At 43.3% G+C, this 19,719-nt stretch overlaps 2 pseudogenes; both read left to right on the forward strand.

The window, feature by feature from the left end:
* Positions 1–576: 576 nt before the first annotated feature.
* Positions 577–1,614, forward strand: LOC110296558 (Y-box-binding protein 1 pseudogene; annotated as a pseudogene).
* Positions 1,615–4,689: 3,075 nt separating this feature from the next.
* On the forward strand, positions 4,690–5,124 carry LOC110296790 (small ribosomal subunit protein eS24 pseudogene; annotated as a pseudogene).
* The last annotated feature ends 14,595 nt before the right edge of the window (positions 5,125–19,719 follow it).

A 19,719-nucleotide genomic window follows, 5' to 3' on the forward strand; every position in this document is an offset into this window, starting at 1 on the left:
AACGTGATGAATCAGAGAAAGATTTGACAGAATGAGTCAGCGATAGGACATGCCCAACTTTCAGGTGAATACCAGAGGAAGAGAAGCTATTTAAGAGCAGTCAGAATTGGAGTCAGAGTCAGAGTCAGTCGTATCAATGAGTGCAGTTTAGTTTAGTTTAGTTGGATTGAATCAGGGAAGTGGAGTTGACTCCATGTAGTTTGTGGAGCAGGGGCTGTTGAAGCCAGAGACTAAGAAGGAACCAGAAAATCAGAACAAATTGCCAGAGTTTGTTTGAAGCCAAGCATCACAATTCAGTGAGAAGCTGAGAGAAGCTAGATTGAATTAGTTCACTTAGAGAGGAGTTTGAGTCAGAACAGCTGAGTTGAACCAGCCAGGCAGATATCAGAAAGAACCAGAAAGGGTGAGCTTATTCAGCAGTAAGCCTCTGAGATGACAATTACATCTGGTGAATAAAAGCTACTTTTACACCTGAGACATAGGTAAAAGTCTATTTAAAAAAAAAAAAAGTTCTAGCAATCATATGGGATATTAGAGGGCACTACATCAAAGCCCATGAGAAAACAACTTCTAGCCATGAGTGTGGGAAGGTTTAAGAGTTTCATAAAATTGCCCAGAGAGCCCCGAGAGCGCTGCCACCAGCCTAGTCACCATCACACCCGGGAGGAGCCACAGCCGCCGCCATCGCTGCAGCCCGCTGCCCCTGCTGCCACCCTCAGCGCCGCCGCCACCAAGCCCAGCTCCACAGGCAGTGGCGCGGGTAGTGGCGGCCTGGGCGGCTTCACATCGGTGGTGCCCACCGGCAGGGACAAGGTCAACACAACGAAGGTTTTGGGAACAGTAAAATGGTTCAATGTAAGGAATGGATACGGTTTCATCAACAGGGATGACACCGAGGAAGACGTATTTGTACACCAGACTGCCATAAAAAAGAGTAACCCCAGGAAGTACCTTCTCAGTGTAGGCGATGGAGAGACTGTGGAGTTTGATGTTGTTGAAGGAGAAAAGGGTGCGGAGGCAGCAAATGTTACAAGCCCTGGTGGAGTTCCAGTTCAAGGCAGTAAATACGTAGCAGACCGTAACCATTATAGACGCTATCCACGTTGTAGGGGTCCTCCAAGCAATTACCAGCAAAATTACCAGAATAGTGAGAGTGGGGAAAAAGAACGAGGGATCGGAAAGCTCTCCTGAAGGCCAGGCCCAACAACGCAGGCCCTATTGCAAGCGAAGGTTCCCACCTTACTACATGAGGAGGCCCTATGCGTGTCTACCACAGTATTCCAACCCCCCTGTGCAAGGAGAAGTGATGGAGGGTGCTGACAACCAGGGTGCAGGAGAGCAAAGTAGACCAGTGAGACAGAATATGTATCAGGGTTACAGACCACGATTCTGAAGGGGCCCTCCTCGCCAAAGACAGCCTAGAGAGGATGGCAATGAAGAGGACAAAGAAAACCAAGGAAATGATACCCAAGGTCGGTATCACCACAACTTCAATTACCGATGCAGACACCCAAAGAACCCTAAACCACAAGATGGCAGAGACAAAAGCAGCCAGTCGATACACCAGCTGAGAATTCGTCCGCTCCTGAGGCTGAGCAGGGCGGGGCTGAGTAAATGCCTGGCTTACCATCTCTACCATCATCCGGTTTGGTCATCCAACAAGAAGAAATGAATATGAAATCCTAGCAATAAGAAATGAACAAAGATTGGAGCTGAAGACCTTAAGTGCTTGCTTTTTGCCCGCTGACCAGATAACATTAGAACTATCTGCATTATCTATGCAGTATGGGGTTTTTACCTAAAGATATCTCTTTTTGGTAATGACAAACGTGTTTTTTTGTTTTTTTTTTAAAGATTTATTTTATTATTATATGTAAGTGCACTGTAGCTTTCTTCAGACACACCAAAAGAGGGCGTCAGATCTCATTACAGATGGTTGTGAGCTACCATGTGGTTGCTGGGATTTGAACTCAGGAACTTCGGAAGGGCAGTCAGTGCTCTTAACCACTGAGCCATCTCTCCAGCCCAACAAACGTGTTTTTAAGGGGGGGGGGGGAAGCTGGTTTTTCTTAATACACCTTTAACGGTTTTTAAATTGTTTCCTATCTAGTCAAGTTGAGATTTTAAAGAACTTCGTTTTTAATTTGTAATAAAGTTTACAACTTGATTTTTTTTTTCAGAAAAAGTCAACAAACTGCAAGCACCTGTTAATAAAAGTCTTAAATAATAAAAAAAGAGTTTCATAAAATCAATTTTAAACTAGGCTTATTGGACCCTTCAGACCAGTTAGTTTATGTCATAACTTTCCTGGTGTGGAAGGAGGTTAGAGTAAAGAAATAAATGGGTGGTTTAGGTGCACTATATAGGTAAGTAGGAATCCTATTTTCATGAGAGTCTTAGCTTGAGGGGATATGGATAATAGTATACGGTCCTTCCAAGCAAAACTCAGTTGTTCTTTATGGACTTTCTTGATGTGCACTTGGTCCCTCATTGGAACAAATAATAGGGCACCAAAGATGTAACCATGGGGCATCTGAAACCTTAGTATGAACTGCAGTCTGAACCTGTTGGAGAGATTGGAAAAGAAATCAATTAGTAATCTCAATAATGGGTTTCTTAAAAAGGGTAGCAAGGGGGATAGCATACCAAACATATTTTTAGGGGGTTAATTCTACCTTGTAAGGGTGCATCTTGCCCAAAGGAGAGCCAGTTTCTAAATTAAAGTTAGAGAGGAAGGGTAGACTTCCTCTGGTTTATGCATTCAACCTCCCAGAACTCTGAGGTTAGTAAGGAGAGTGGAGCTTCCAGGCCAGGTTTAATGCCTAACTGAGCATCTGAGCTCTGGATGAGGTAAAGTCAAGTCCATTATCTGACCAAATTGATAGGGCAGTCTGAACCTAAGAATAGTCTCATATAAAGGAGTCTTGACCATTGTCAGAGTGCTCTCTTTCTCTCTCTCCCTCCCTCTGTGTGTGTGTGTAACAAACACTCCCATCTGGAGAAGGTGCCCATCCATCAACAACAACAGGTATTTATTTATGCTATTTATATCTGGTGTGAGAAGGCTTCGTCTTGGTGAAGTCAACTCCCCATCTCTTATCAGGGGCTAGTCCCTTCAGGTGAATTTTCCTTTTGTTCTTTGTTTGGGTTTACCCAGGTACAGGAAAGACATTGAGATGCAGCTTGGGCAGCCATCTGTCAGGGCTGCAAAATCTGGTTACCTGGAAGTAACTGTAGGCCAGTATGGTAAGTGCCCAGATAAGTGGTATAATTAATGCAAAATGATTCTTATGTCTGACAAGATTCACTATCTGGCTGGATCCTGTTTTGTGCCTTGGAAGCAGGCCTTTTCCTCTTCTTCTTGGAGACAGGTTGGTTGAGGAGGGAGCTGTGGGACAAGAAAGGTGATGGGCAAGATAGAAGCTCTGTGGGAATCTCAGCTGCTTGACAGATGTTTGATATCCCCTCCAATTCTTTGGCTTCAGGTGTGTTGGCCCTTTGATGTCCCTTATAATGGTTAAGAACTTAGGGAGCCAGACAACTTCAAGGAGAGCTAAAGTTTCTTCTTTGTTTTTAATAGTCTTCCCTTCATCAGCTAAAAAGGGCTCTTTCTTTGTAAATCATGACATGAATAAGAAGGGTCACATAAGCATACCTGGTGTACTGGCTATTTTTGTGTCAACTTGACACAGCTGGAGTTATCACAGAGAAAGGAGCTTCAGTTGAGGAAATGCCTCCATGAGATCCAACTGTAAGGCATTTTCTCAATTAGTGATCAAGGGGGAAAGGCCCCTCTTGTGGGTGGGACCATCCCTGGGCTGGTAGTCTTGGTTCTATAAGAGAGTAGGCTGAGTAAGCCAGGGGAGGCAAGCCAGTAAAGAACATCTCTCCATGGCCTCTGCATCAGCTCCTGCTTTCTGACCTGTTTGAGTTCCAGTCCTGACTTCCTTTGGTGATGAACAGCAGCATGGAAGTGTAAGCCAAATAAACCCTTTCCTCCCCAACTTGCTTCTTGGTCATGATGTTTGTGCAGGAATAGAAACCCTGACTAAGACACCTGGTATCTGTATAAGTATTTACTTGTAAGTTTTTTTCCCAGTGCAGAGCCCAAGTGAACTCTACTAATTCTGTGTTTTGGGCTGGAGTACCGTGTGGCAAAATTTGAGTGTGCCATTGGGTAGATGGACAATTATTGCTGCCACAGCTCTCCTGCCTGCCTCTAAAGATGACCAGGCTGCTTCCATCAGTCAAGAGTTCAACATATACCTCAGGGAGGGGGAGAGTCTTAAAAGTCTGGGCAACTGGCATGGGATGTGTCCATCAGGTTCCCACAATCATGGAAAGGAACTTCAGGCTGTTGGTGGTTATTAATGTCACTGACTTGAGACACAGCATTGAAAGTGAGACAGGGAAGATCAAGTAAGAGGCTCTGATATTGGGTGACACAGGCATTTGACATCCATCCTCACCTCCCTCATAGGAGGGTGTACATAGCATGGCAAGATGTGTGCATCGGATCTTGGTCTAAAGTGAGTTTGTCAGCTTCCCTCACTAATGTATCATTTACAGCTTTAGCTTGCAAACAGGATGATCAACCTGAAGCCACTGGATCTAAACGCATGGGCAGATATATTCTTGGTCTCTGCCAATGTCCCAGGGTCTGAGTTAAGATATCCTTTGTAGCTCTTTTCCTCCTCTCCAGCTCCGGCGCCGTAGCCATCATGAATGACACAGTAACCATCCGGGCCAGGAAGTTCATGACCAACCGTCTGCTTCAGAGGAAACAGATGGTCATTGATGTCCTTCATCCTGGGAAGGCAACAGTACCAAAGACAGAAATTTGGGAAAAGCTGGCCAAAATGTACAAAACCACACCAGATGTCATCTTTGTTTTTGGATCCAGAACCCACTTCGGTGGTGGCAAGACCACTGGCTTTGGCATGATCTATGATTCTTTAGATTATGCAAAGAAGAATGAGCCTAAACACAGACTTGCAAGACATGGCCTTTATGAGAAGAAAAAGACCTCCCGAAAACAGTGAAAGGAACACAAGAACAGAATGAAGAAGGTCAGGGGCACGGCAAAGGCCACTGTTGGTACTGGCAAAAAGCCAAAGGAGTAGATCTGCAGTGACTTGATGTTTTGCTGTGATGTGCAGATTTCCGAGAGGACAAATAAACTAAAAAGCTTCTACAAAAAAAATAAAAATAAAAATAAAAAAATATCCTTTGTAAGTCAGAGTCTTGTAAATGAAAAGGTGGGATGTTTTAGAGACATTTATTAGAGCCACGGCTTGGGTCTGGCTTGCATTGATCCTTGAAAAGCCTATTCTTTTATGTCTGTCCATTTTAAAGGCTGGTATCCCACCATGACAGAATAAAGGGGCTGGGCTATTTTGGCTGAACCTAGAACTCAGAGCCTGCAGTATTCCCAGTGCCCACAAGTTCTATACCTGCTTCTAAGTTGGAGGCATAAAAATCCTAAGGATGACTTCTTTCTAGTGGTACTAATAGTTTTCTTACTTTGTGTGAGCTGGTACCCTAGATAGGAGACTTCTTATGGTATACCTGGGCCATCTTCTAACAGACTAAACAGCCCAGTGTCTTTTAAACAGATGGCTATGTTGGATGCTAGATCTGTGTACTGGGAGAGAGTTGAATCAGGGTGGGATAACCTGAATTCTGCAAAGTCCTTTTATGATGCTTCTCCAGAAAGCATGGGGGTGGGATAAGGTAGGTGGAGCTTTAAACTCTTGGGGTAATTGACTCAGTTAGCTGACTCTACTCAAAGATAATATTCATCTCTTTAAATGCAAATATGGACTGGCTCACCAGTGCCAAGAAAATGAGAAAGAAAGCACACTTAAGGTCCAGGACTGGATAGACCTGGTGATTTGGTGGGAGGATGTTAAGCAAAGTGTATGGATTCACAGTAGAAGAGTCGATGATCTCAGTCTAATTATTTACTTCCCAGAGACTACCTGATAATCTGATGTCCCCAGTTTATGGACCAGCAGGAAAGGCATATTCCAGGCTGACTGGCACAGGGGAAGAATATTTGCTCCCAATAGCCTCTTGTTACAAGGGTCAATTTCTAGTCTAGTCTTTTGGTTCATAGAATATTGCCAGATCTTCATGGGTATGGGTATAACCAAGAGACTTACCATAACGACTGGGTGATATGCCCCCAAACCTAGAGGATTTGCTTCAGCCCATACCTTAGGAAACTCATTATAGGTCTCAGAGCAAATTCCTGGGATGGGTGTTTGCCTCTGCTGAGGAGTCTAGACAGACTAGGAGATATTCTTTAGACAGAAGGGCCGTTATGCTGGTAGGCAATCATGGAGGCCATTTTAGTCTCCAGAGGAATAAAGGTGATGATGGTACCTAAGTTTTAAAGGAGAACTCTGCCTAGAAGGGGAAAGAGCAATCTGGGACCACCATAGAGGAGTGAGTCATCTGCTCAGTCTACTTGCTTTTTCGTTCAGGTGTGACATTGTCTTAGGGTTTCATTGCTCTGAAGAGATACCATGACTGAAGCAACTCCTATAAAGGACAACATTTAACTGGGACTGGCTTACAGGTTCAGAGATTCAGACCATTATCATCATGGGAGGAAACATGGCAACATCCAGGTAGGCATGGTGCTGGAGAAGGAGCTGAGAGTTCTGCATCTTGATCAGAAGGCAGCCAGGAGAAGACTGTTCTCTAGCAGCTAGGAGGAAGGTCTTAAAGCCCAACCCACAGTGACACACTTCCTCTGACAAGGCCACATCTATACACACCTCCTAATAGTGACACTCCCTGGGTCAAGAACATTCAAACCACCACAGATATGGAAGTCTTTAACTTTGCCAGTGGCTGCCAGAACTGCCATCTTTCTATTTGTAATTTGTCCCATTAGGGCCCTTAAAACAGAAATCTCTGCCCCAGTGCCTACCAGTAACTTAACTGGGTAGCCTCCTGTTGATGTGGTAATCACGGTCTCTTGGGAACCTAAGGAGGTAGAGCCCTGGCCCCTTCATTCTGACTCACTCTCCAGCTCCTGTGTGGTCAGGAGGATTAGTGCTTTCTTGAGTTGGGATAGCTTGGACATTCATTCCTCCAGTGTTCCTCTTCCTTACAATACGCACATTGAAACCTTTCCTGTTGGGAGCGACCTTGTTTGAACATTAACTGCCTTAATGACTTGGCCTCTGTGAGAAAACACTAGCCCAGCTGAGTACAAATAGACATAGATCTTGAAGTCAGCGGAGAACAAATAGCTATAAATCTTGTGGATAGGTGCCTAATAACCCATTCTGTTCTGATCTTCCTGCTGAACTGTTTACCCAGTCAATATCCCGGGAACAGGTGCATTACCCAGAGACAAAGCGACCCCCCTCCACCCCCTTCCTGCTCCTATGAGTATATAACCTGTGTGTGAAAAATAAAAATTTGTCAGCTTGATCAGACCTCTTGACTTGCTGTCTGTTCTTCACATTTCTTGTCCCTCATTCTCTTCCAGGTGCCTCTCAAGTCCCTGTTGTCTGTCCTGCGGGCCGGGACACTTTCCAGTGCAGGTTTCCCCATTCTCCCTACCTTTTGCTTCTGATGATCTCTTTTCTGGATTCAAATACTTGGATAAGTGAAATGCAGCCATCGTGATTTTTGTCTGTTTGTGAGTGGCCATGGCAACTTGTTTTTGTTTTTCAGTATTTTTAAAAAAAAAGAATTATTATATATGTGTGAGTATACTGAGGCTGTCTTCAGACACACCAGAAGAGGGCATTGGATCCTATTACAGATGGTTGTGAGCCATCATGTGGTTGCTGGGAATTGAACTTAGGACCTCTGGAAAAGCAGTCATTCAGTGCTTTTAACTGCTGAGCCATCTCTCCAGCCTGGTATCTTGATGGTTGAAAACTTTGGGCCACCTTTATAAGCTGGGAGGTATTAATTCCAGAAAAGTCCTTTTGCTTTAGAAGCTTTCTGCAGGCAGCAGGAGCAGATTAAGAGAAAGGGGTAACATTCAATGCCCTGTCAGTCAAATGGAGGGGTTTGGGTTTTCCAGTTATACATATCTGAGGCAGAGAAAAGAAAACAGACTAGGAAACACTGACTCCCTCTGAGTCCCTGTCTCTCCTTCAGTAACTCTCTGTGCCCTGCCTGGAGTAGGGCTTACTGAAGCATGGCAGGTCCTCAAGTGAGAGGCTAACAGGGGTAAAGGACACACAGGGATGAGAGCAACGGGATCTTCCTTAGTCAGAAAGGGATTATGGTGGTTGCCAGGAAAATATGAAGGAGATAGGCAGTGTTGTACCTAAGGAGAAGTGGGGAAGGAGGTAGAAGGCATAGGGGCAGAGGTTGTATGAAAAGATATGCCTAGACTACAAAGAGGGGCCGGGTAAACCAGAGTCCTCAGCCTCCAAAGGGGGAAGGGAAGGAGGGAAGAAATGGAATCTTTAAAAATCAACCCAGTGGGATCAAATTTAAAAGCACGAATCTTGAGCCAGGCAGGGTTGGGGGCAGGGGTAGGACAAGTGTTAATAATTGACCAGTTTAAGGAGATTGATCGGGGCATTCTGGAGTTTCCATGACTTTAAGCCAGATTTATCAGGCAATAGCTGGATCTAGGGAACACCATAGCCCTCCCCAACCCCTTGGAAGAATTTTTTCTGCTAACAGTAAAGGGTGAAAGCTTAGATCTGAGTGTCTCCATGTTAGGAGAAAGCTTCCATGGTTCAAAGTAGAAGATTAATGGGAGCAGCCTAGAAACAAAAACAACGAAGAAAAGATGGCCCCGTGTAAGACCTGACACAGGTCTCGCATAGGGGAGAGGAGTAGGGTTTCAAGTCAGAGGACTGACTCCATGATAAATTTGACCTGATGGAAAATTTTCTGTCTGCAGGTGGAAGGGGGATAACTAAGGAGCTCACAGGCAAAATGAACGAAATGAAAGAGGCCATCAGGAAAGGCAGAGAGTAAAGCCCGGCGTGGTGGCGCATGCCTTTAATCCCAGCACTCGGGAGGCAGAGGCAGGCGGATTTCTGAGTTCAAGGCCAGCCTGGTCTACAAAGTGAGGTCCAGGACAGCCAGAGCTATACAAAGAAACCCTATCTTGAAAAACAAAACAAAACAAAGAAAGAAAGAAAGAAAGAAAGAAAGAAAGAAAGAAAGAAAGGGAGGAAGGAAGGAAGGAAGGTAGAAAGAAAGAAAGAAAGAAAGAAAGAAAGAAAGAAAGAAAGAAAGAAAGAAAGAAAGAAAGAAAGAAAGAAAGGAAGAAAGAAAGAAAGGAAGAAAGAAAGGAAGGAAGAAAGAAAGAAAGGCAGAAAGTGTTTAAGTCAGACAAGCTGCAGTGAGGTCATGGCCCTGTGGGGGTGGGGGTGGGGTGAAGGTGTGGAATGCAACCAATGCCAGAAAAGCCTGTAGGACCCCAGGGAGAGTTGGCTTTTTCTCTCTGAAGGAAAAGGTGCCCTACAGCTGTCAATACAATCCCAAATGGAACTAGTTGCTTGTATAACATAAACAATGAGGACAGTGGGTCTCTCCCTAGAGAGTGAGAGGCTTCATGCCACCACTAAGTTAAAGTGAGTGCAGAGAACAGTCTAGTTTTCCTCCTCTAAAGACCAATAACAGGGAGGAGATGAGACAAGAAGGAGACATCAATAACAAAGTCAACACAATAACTCTGGGTAGAGTGTGCCCAGCATGCATCCACCACTCACAGAGATGGCCAGCCATTCATCCAGAATAAAACCCAAACCAAATCTCTCGTGAGACACACGAGAAAATCAAGAAACCAGGTTCTCCTCTACTGACACCTTAACTCGATGTGGGAAAACCAGGGAAGACTCTGCTTCAGGGTTTGTTTGTTTCCAAGACTTAGGAAGGCTCCTCAGAGGGCATGTGTTTCTTAATTCTAAGATGGATCTCCAAGAGGCCTGCTTTTCTCAATCAGAACTAGATTCACCATATAGACTTACCTCCTGGGAGTATCAGAAAAACTCAATCTGTTTCAGGATTTTAGAACATGGAAGTCATTCCAGACCTTTCTGGACTCAGTGAGATGAGTGCGGTCTTGGCATATTTGTCAAGGAGCCTCTTCTGTGCACCGTGTTCCTGGTCAGGAAAGCCCCAAGTAACACAGAGTCCTGTGAGGTATCGGAGAATCTTACTGGGGCCTCCAAAAAGAAAATAATCCATGTGAAAAAGATACAGACCAACACACTAATAAGCCAATTAAGAGCATAGTGTCCTTTAGTTTTTGGTGATCAAGTGTGGGCTAATGCCTCAGAAAGTTTCTTGATGCCAAAGCTAAGGGGTATGGCATTTTAAAAAGCAAATATGGGCAATATATTTACATATTTATTACATAAGGGTCAGAGTAACCTTGCTACACCTGTTTTGGCAGAACATAGTAGTAATTTCAAACAAAACATGACAATTTGATTTATACCTTTTTCGGATATTTTGCTTTGTGTTTAGTTTGTGTAAACCTTAATTATTTTGGTTAGTACATCTATCCTATAGATAGGATCACCAAGGAAGACATAGCTGTTAAGGAGGCAGAGGGCTAAAAAAGTGTCTATGCAGACACAAAATGGATTCAGGAAAAGATGGTGTTACCTTAATCACTTCAAGATTAGGGGCAAAATCTCCTGAGATTGCTTCCTCCGGGTCAGTACACACAAGCTGTGGTCCAGAGGGGGCCAAGGCTATACTTTGTGCTGATAGACAAGCTTGCTAATACATCAGAGGTTCTTCCAGGTGGTGCTAGATTTGAAGGCATGAAGATGTCACAGAGAGTAGCTTAGCTGTGGCTTCATGCTATGAGAGGTCAGGGGGAGAGGCCATTAGTGAAGGTGCAGCCTCAGTTGCAGTAGTGAGCCCAGAATTGAAGCAGTCATGGAAAAAAGTTGAGGTTGGAACAATGTAGCTAGCTCAGAGTCCCTGAAGAGAACAGAGGAGAGGCTATTGATGAAGGTACAGCCTGGTTGTTGCAGAGTATCCAGCATCTGGAGATGTCAGTATCATGGGATGACCACCAAGGACAGGAACAACTGTGGAGTAGAGCTGGCCTGAGCCCATGAGACAAGTGTATGCTGTGGGAGGCAAAGACAGAGAGGTGGAACTTTAAAGCCCTTTGAAGCCCAGGTGATCATGAATCCTAAAAATTTGACACTCAATGTTTTGTACAGTTTGACTTTGATTTTACTTTAATTTGCTTGTGACTGTTCCCTTTTGGAGTAAGAAGGAATAATGCCTCCATAATATGGCCTATGAGCAATTAAGCAAACCTATTGGACAGTTTCTTTCTTCCTTCCTTCCTTCCTTCCTTCCTTCCTTCCTTCCTTCCTTCCTTCCTTCCTTCCTTCCTTCCTTCCTTCCTTCCTCTCTCTCTCTCTCTCTCTCTCTCTCTCTCTCTCTCTCTCTCTCTCTCTCTCTCTCTCTCTCTCTCTCTCTTTCTTTCTTTTTTTTTTGACAGGGTTTCTCTGTATAGCCCTGGCTGTCCTGGAACTCACTTTGTAGACCAGGCTGGCCTCGAACTCAGAAATCTGCCTACCTCTGCCTCCCGAGTGCTGGGATTAAAGGCATACGCCACCATGCCCGGCATGAATCTTTATGACCAGGAAAACACTCTTAAATAGGAACCAGTGAGCATGAATTATTAAATTGACAATCTAAGCTACATTACATAAAAAAGCTGCCAGGCATGGTAGTGGCAGCACACACCTTTAATCCCAGCACTTGGGAGGCAGAGGCAGGTGGTTCTTTGAGGTCTACAGAGTGAGTTCTAAGACAGGCAGGGCTATATTGAGAGACACTGTCTCAAAAATAAATAAAGTAGAGTAAATAAAATTTTAAAAGCTTATGTTAATCAAACATATAAAAATAGTTGTTTTGTCTTTTTAAAACTACTTCTTAACAAGGAGCACCAAAGACTCAAAGTAGCCAAAGCAGAATTTATTTTATCAACCTGCAAGGTGGCCAAACATTCGTTTTGATAGCCCTAATTGCAAATGCCTGCTCCCTCTTCCCATAGGCTGAGTAGGTTGGTCTTCCCTGGTATACTCTCCAGCCTAAGTTCCTCGGTCTTATTCATTTCATTGACATTTTGTTTTCTCCCACATTCCAAGGACACTGAGCCTTATGTAATGTATATCCTGGGGGTGGAGAGTCCCTCCCTGGTATTTTACTGGCTGCAGCCTAGAACCAACTGTAATTTTCCACTCTAAGATAAACTAAAGGCTCTAGGGAAAGAGGTAACTCTGGAGCCAGGACCTAGTACCTGGTTAACTTCTGCCTATCTGAGGCATGTTGGTATTGGAAACACACTGTTTTTAGTTTATTTCCTACCCCTGTTATTTTTTTTAACCCCCATAGTGGTCTCAATTTTAAAGAAAGAATTTTTGCAATGAATTAGTACTTCAGGCCTATCTGATCCCAGACTTTGTCTGTCTCCTTTGTCACACTCATTCACTGATGTCTGAACCTGTGTCTGCTAAACTGTAATCCCTAAGCCCCTCCAAAAGACCTTTTAGTTTCCCAGTCTCAGAGCTTGAATCAATTCACAGTTTGCTAGCTGCTAGTTTAGCTAATGATTTGTATCAGTAATCTGAATCCATTTAATCAGTCTTTTCTTTAGCCTCCCCTCAGTTCCCAGAGGAACCAAAACAAGAGATAATAACCTAGATCTTACCAGAGCTCTTGTGTCCTAAGGAGAGATGCTAAGGGTAGACAAATGACCTTGTGTTGTAGAATGTGGTCCTGGGAGCAAAATAGCAGCCATCTGCACATCATCAGAGCCTACGTACAAGAGTTCATCATGAGATGTAGCTTATGAATTATTGAAGGTCCTTTATAGAAGGAGAGGTCAGGGAAGATCTGTAGACCCTTCACTGGATTTTCAGCCATTCCTCTTAGCCATTTGTATACACTTCTTGACTAATTGCTCAGGGTTTTGGCTCTTGAGAAAGTGCTGGGGTATACAGGCTAGAGAAGGCTGAGTAAGGAGATTCTATTTATGAGGCCATTGGGAAACCACTCTCCATGCTGGGTATAGATTATTTCATGTAGCTTCTTTGGAGTCATCCATGTTTTGTCCATGATCTATACATAAGTTTAATACACTCACTGTTCCCCAGTGGGAGGTTTGATAGAATTGTGCTTTGGTTTGTCAGAGAGTACTTATAAAGAGAGGGTAGACTTTAAGTTCCCCCAGTGAAGGAAGTCTTGAAATATGAGATAAGAAATTCCCCCATGAGTAGATTGCTAGGAATCCCAAGTCATCTGGAAGGTTACACAAGACTTCCTTTAGAAGAGGACTTCTTAAACTTTTCCACTCAGGACTTCATTTTGCCTGAGAAATTTTTATGTGACCTCAGGTATGCAAACATCAGTACATGTTGATGTACTGATAATAAATTACAAAGAAGTTTACTTTAAAAGAATTCTCTGAGGGCTGGAGAGATGACTCAGTGGTTAAGGGCACGGGCTGCTCTTCCAGAGGACCTTGGTTCAATTCCCAGCACCTACATGACAGCTCACGCCTGTCTGTAACTCCAGTTCCAGGGACTCTGATGCCCTCACACAGACATACATGCAGGCAAAACACCAATTAACATAAAAGAAAAATAAAAAATTTAAAAAGGATAGTTCTTTGATACATACATAATTTGACCATTTATTAAAGAAAGGACAATTTGTATACTAATAAGCTGGATATGGTTTGTGGGGGGGGGGGGGGGTTCACTTTATTTTGCTCTATTTTGAGACATGTTCACTGTGTAGCTCTGCCTGGCCTAGAATTTCCAATGTAGACCAGGCTGGCAAATATAGACCAGAGTTAAGGAGCTCTGCCAGCCTCTACCTCCTAAGTACTAGGATTAAAGGAGTGCCATCATGCCTTGCTATTTTTACATAAAGCTTTAAATCTTGGCTGAATATTTGATATTGCAGGATAAAGGATATCTTCAGTATATGTCAAAATTGATTAATATTTTGTAGCTGTCAGTACTGAGAATGCTATTTCTCATACACAGGGAAATACAAAATGGCAGATATTTGTTTAGAGTCATTTTAGAATTGTTGGAAATTCAATTCTAATTCCAAGTCAAAATTCTGTTTTAATCTCACATCAGCAGCTCAAATATCAATTTTTTTTATAACCAAACACCTTAACACAATCCAATCCAATGATATGTTAATTTAATATATGCTAAGGAATGGCAACCTAAAATTGTTTAAAGCTTTTTTTTTTTTCTCTTATAGAAACATAATGTCTGGGGAAAAAAAAATAAGTCTTTGTTTACCATAGTTAAGCCACCATGCTTCTATAAGAGTTTAAAATTCTGATTTTACAGCAAAGACCCTGCAGATCTTAACATAGAGTAGTGTCAAACATGAGCTGAGGTATTCCAGGCAGTATCTGAAGGCCTTTTGGAGTGTGACCAGTACAAAACTAGTACTCTGTATGTTTAGAACCAAGGCTGCAGTGAGGTCATGTGATACAACCTAGCCAAAGGCTACCAGAAACCCATCAAGTTATCACACCTTTGATATTTTCCTTCCTTTTTTCTTTCCTTCCTTCCTTCCTTCCTTCCTTCCTTCCTTCCTTCCTTCCTTCCTTCCTTCCTTCCTTCTCTCCTTCCCTCCTTCCCTCCCTCCCTCCTTCCCTCCCTCCCTCCCTTCTGTCTGTCTGTCTGTCTGTCTGTCTGTCTTTCTTCCTTTCTTTCTTCCTTTCTTCTCTCTCTTTCTCCTTTCTTTTTTCTTTCTTTTTCTTCCTCCTCCTCCTTCTCCTTGTTACTTTCAATTAATTAACTAATGAATTAATTATTTTGTTTATTTATTTATTGGTTCTTCAAGACAGGGCTCCTTTGTGTAGCCCTGAATGTCCTGGAACTAACTCTCCAGACCAGGCTGGCCTTAAACTCAGAGATCTGCCTGCCTCTGCCTCCCAAGTGCTGGGATTAAAGGTATTCACCACCATCACCCAGCCACCTTTGATGTTTCATTCATTTGGGTTTGTGGCACATTCAGAAACCTTCCAGTATTGCTAGATTTTCCTTGATGTCCATATCTAATGATCTATTTCATGCAAGGTCATGACCCCCAGTTTAAAAAGTTGGGCTGTGGTACACAAGTGGAATAAAAGAACATTGTACTTTATCCAAAAGGACTAAGTAAGAAAGTATTTCAGGAAGAATAAGAACTCCAATGAGTCATCTGTGGCAGGGGCAGAGCCCACTATCACCCGAGGCACTTTCTTTTCCCTTTAGGGATCCCCAGTCAGGCAAATCCAGGATCTTTGGTTTCAAAATGAAATTTCAGAATGAGCCTATAGGAAGCTGAGCTGGTAGTTGCCAAAATAAATTACAACATAAGTTTAAGCATGAGGGTAAAGGGGAGAAGGCATCCAGGGGTTATGGATTTCTCAAAGGTGAGTCCCATAGACCCCCCCCCTTTTTTTTTTACAACAATTTGAGGTATGATCTTGAGAATTTCTAAATTCATTTCTTAGCACAGGGTTTGAAGGTTGAAGAGTTTCCTTTTGTAGATAAAGTCGTAATGTGTACTTATGAGTAGTATTGTGCAGATTTAGAAATGAAAGGGAAATGTTAAAAAGTCTAGGTCATAGATCATTTTACCTCTAAGTAAATAGTTTGTGTATTAAATTTGACATCTTTAGTTTAAAATATATCTTCAGAAAAACACTGACTCTGGAAGTTGACCTTTGCACGTGTACCCATCGCATGCTCCAATGCGACAGTTATCTTGGTAGGCAATCTTGGCTTTAGCAGTAATGCCTAAAGTTTCCTGTCAGTTAGAGGGAAAGCCAAGCCAGATTTCTCGGTGAAGGGTTTCTTTTCTCCTTCATATGCCTTTATAACCCTTCTTTCTCTCTTGTCTCAAGCTCATTGGAGACCTGTCATGCATGACGCATGTGTAAGGGGTCAGAGGACAATTTTCAGGAGTCAGCTTTCTCCTTCTACCTTTGATCCACAGATCAAACTCGGGTCATCAGGTTTGTATGAGACGTATCATCACCTCCTAACCTATCCTTCTGGCCCTGTTTTGGGGATCACGGGTGACTCCACTTGGACTCAAGGCTTGCCCTCTGTCCATTTGTGGGCTGAATCAACCTGGCATGGTTAAGAGTAGGCTGACATTGAACCAGGGATCACGGCTTTATTGTGGGTGGGGTAAGTTCTTCAGGGCCCTGGGTCCTTGCTTCTCTTGTTTTCTATAGCATCTTTCTTGGTAAGTTCATTGGCTCAAATGGTTTACGTGTCATCAGGCTGATGTGATCATTTTCATTGTCAACTTGACTGGATTTGTAATCATAAACCTGTAGCCACGGCCGTGAGGGTGTCTTCAGGGATTTAATTGAGGAGGAAAGACCTGCCCTGAGTGCGAGTCTATCTACATGGAGTTGGGACGTGAACTGAGTAAAAATAAAAGAAAGGAGAAAGCAGAGAGCCGGCACCCACCAGTCTCTGTCTCTTGACTGTGGATGCAATGTGACCAGTTGCCTCCTGCATCCGTGTCTTCCCCACACTGATAGAATGTGCTCTTAAATCGTAAGCTGTAATAAACCCTCCCTTCCTTGAGCTGCTTTCTGTCAGGCATAGGAACAAGAGAAGTTACTACAAGTCGGGCAGTGGTGACGCATGCCCTTAATCCCAGCACTTGGGAGACAGAGGCAGGTGGATCTCTGAGTTCGAGGCCAGCCTAGTCTACAGAGTGAGTTCCAGGACAGCCAGGGCTACAGAGAGAAACTCTGTCTTGAAAAACAAAACAAAACAAAACAAAACAAAACAAAACAAAACAAAACAAAACAAAACAAAAAAACAAAAAAAGCAAGAGAGAGAGAGAGAGAGAAATTACTACAACATCTGATAATTGACAGATTAATAATTAGTACCTAGATTTCTCTTCCCACCTCTCAACTCAGGCCCTGTTTGATCCCTCTTTTGCTTGTGAAACATCTAGTCAATATTTCTTTGTTTGTTTGTTTGTTTTTGTTTTTCGAGACAGGGTTTCTCTGTATAGCCCTGGCTGTCCTGGAGCTCACTTTGTAAACCAGGCTGGCCTCAAACTCAGAAATCCACCTGCCTCTGCCTCCCGAGTGCTGGGATTAAAGGCGTGCGCCACCACACCAGGCCTAGTCAATATTTCTAATCTTCACCCACTATCTGCCCCACAATTACAAAATAACCCCCTGCTTCATTCTAGACTCCCTTCTCTTTTCTATTTCCAAAGTTATTCCTCCACCTCTTGAGCTAAACCTTGAGATATTCTTGTCATTTCAGTTTTCCTTCAACTCTCCCCCAACCCCAACCCTACACAAATCCTGCCTGGTTTATTCACTTTGGTTTCTAGCCTACCTCACAAGCTAGAGTAATTTTAACCATTCAGTCAAAACTTACTATTCCCTATTCAAAACCTTCCATCCAAGGGTCCTGTATAATATAGAATTTTCTTACTCTTTACATTTCTTCTTCTGAAACCTCTCTTCCAGCCCTCACCTTTCTATTTGTTGTGTGAGATAGGTTCTGACTATGTAGTATTGACTATCCAGGAGACTGACTTGTCTTTGAACTCACAATGATCTGCCTGCCTCTGCTTTCTGAGTGTTGGGATTAAGGGTGTGTATCACCATGCCCAGCCCAGTATTTATCTTTATTTTACTTTTAAGATTTGTTCTATTTTATTTGTGTTTGTATGTGCACCACATGTGTCTTAGTCAGGGTTTCTATTCCTGCACAAACATCATGACCAAGAAGCAAGTTGGGAAGGAAAGGGTTTATTCAGCTTACACTTCCACATTGCTGTTTATCACCAAGGAAGTCAGGACTGGAACTCAAACAGGTCAGGAAGCAGAAGCTTATGCAGAGGCCATGGAGGGATGTTCTTTACTGGTTTGCTTCTCCTGCCTTGCTCAGCCTACTCTCTTATAGAACCAAGACTACCAGGCCAGAGATGGTCCCACCCACAAGGGGCCTTTCCCCCTTGATCACTAATTGAGAAAATGCCTTACAGTTGTATCTCATGGAGGTATTTCCTCAACTGAAGCTCCTTTCTCTGTGACAACTCCAGCCTGTGTCAAGTTGACACAAAACTAGCCAGTACAATTGACCCCTTGTCAACTTGACACACAAACACATCACTAGTAAGCCTCAACCCTTACATTCTTATTTATTCCCAAGGTCTAAATAACTTTAAATGTCCCAGAGTCTTTACATATTAAAAGTCAATCCCTTTAAAATGTCCAATATCTTTTAAAATCCAAAGTCTTTTTACTATTAAAAGTCTCTTAACTGTGGGCTCCACTAAAATAGCTTCTTCCTTCAAGAGTGAAAATATCAGTGCACAGTCACAATCAAAAGCAAAAATCAATCTCCAACCATCAAATGTCTGGGATCCAACTCAAGATCTTCTGGGCTCCTCCAAGGACTTGGATCACTTCTCAAGCCATGCCCTTTGTAGCACATGCATCGTCCTCTAGGCTCCAGATGCCTGTACTCCACTGCTGCTGTTCTTGGTGGTCATCTCATAGTGCTAGCATCTCTAAAACACTGCATAACCACTTCAGTCCTGGGCTGTCAATTGTAACTGAGGCTGTACCTTCACCAATGGCCTTCCATGGCCTCTCACAGTGCCAAGCCTCAGCTGCTCTTCGTGACCCCTTCATGGCTTCAAAACCCCACCTGGGTAACTCTTACACATTATCAAGTCCTGCTGCAGCACGAAGTAGAACCTTGGTTATCTCTGGAACACAGCCTCTTTGTGCTCTTAGAAAACACTTCCCAGAAGATGTCACCTCAATGATGCTGGTCTCTTCTTAATCACCGCTAATTTCTTAGCTCTAGCTAACCAGCATCAATAGTCCCAGTAATACAAAGGTTTCACTTTACTAGTTCTGGTATCTTGTTAATCACAGCTGATTCTTCAGCCCCATCTAACCAGAACCACAGAATCTTCACAATCAAAGAAACAATGGCCCTGAAAAGAGTCTTTAATTTTCCCTGTGAAATTTCACAAGCCAGGCCTCCATATTCTGCACTGTTCTCAACATTATCTTCCAAGCTCCTACACAACATCTGACAGAGCTCTTAACAACAAATGGGTCTTCTGGCCCAAAGTTCCAAAGTCCTTTCACAGTCCTCCCCAAAGCATGGTCAGGTTGTCACAGAATACCCCACTATGCTGGTACCAATTTGTCTTAGTCAGGGTTTCTATTCCTGCACAAACATCATGACCAAGAAGCAAGTTGGGAAGGAAAGGGTTTATTCAGCTTACAATTCCATACTGCTGTTTATCACCAAGGAAGTCAGGACTGGAACTCAAACAGGTCAGGAAGCAGGAGCTGATGCAGAGGCCATGGAGGGATGTTCTTTACTGGTTTCTTCCCTTGGCTTGCTCAGCCTGTTCTCTTATAGAACCCAAAACTACCAGGCCAGAGATGGTCCCACCCACAAGGGGCCTTTCCCCCTTGATCACTAATTGAGAAAATGCCTTACAGTTGTATCTCATGGAGGCATTTCCTCAACTGAAGTTCCTTTCTCTGTGATAACTCCAGCTGTGTCAAGTTGACACAAAACTAGCCAGTATAACATGTGTACCTGGTATCTGTGGAAGTCAGGAGAGAGTGTCATATCCTCTGGAAGTGAAGCTACAAATGGTTGTGAACTACTAGGTGAGCGCTGGGAACAGAATCTGGGCCCTCTGCAAGTG

Source organism: Mus caroli, unplaced genomic scaffold (genome assembly GCF_978045245.1).
Source record: "Mus caroli unplaced genomic scaffold, Mus_caroli_1 scaffold_7, whole genome shotgun sequence".
NCBI lineage: Eukaryota > Metazoa > Chordata > Mammalia > Rodentia > Muridae > Mus > Mus caroli.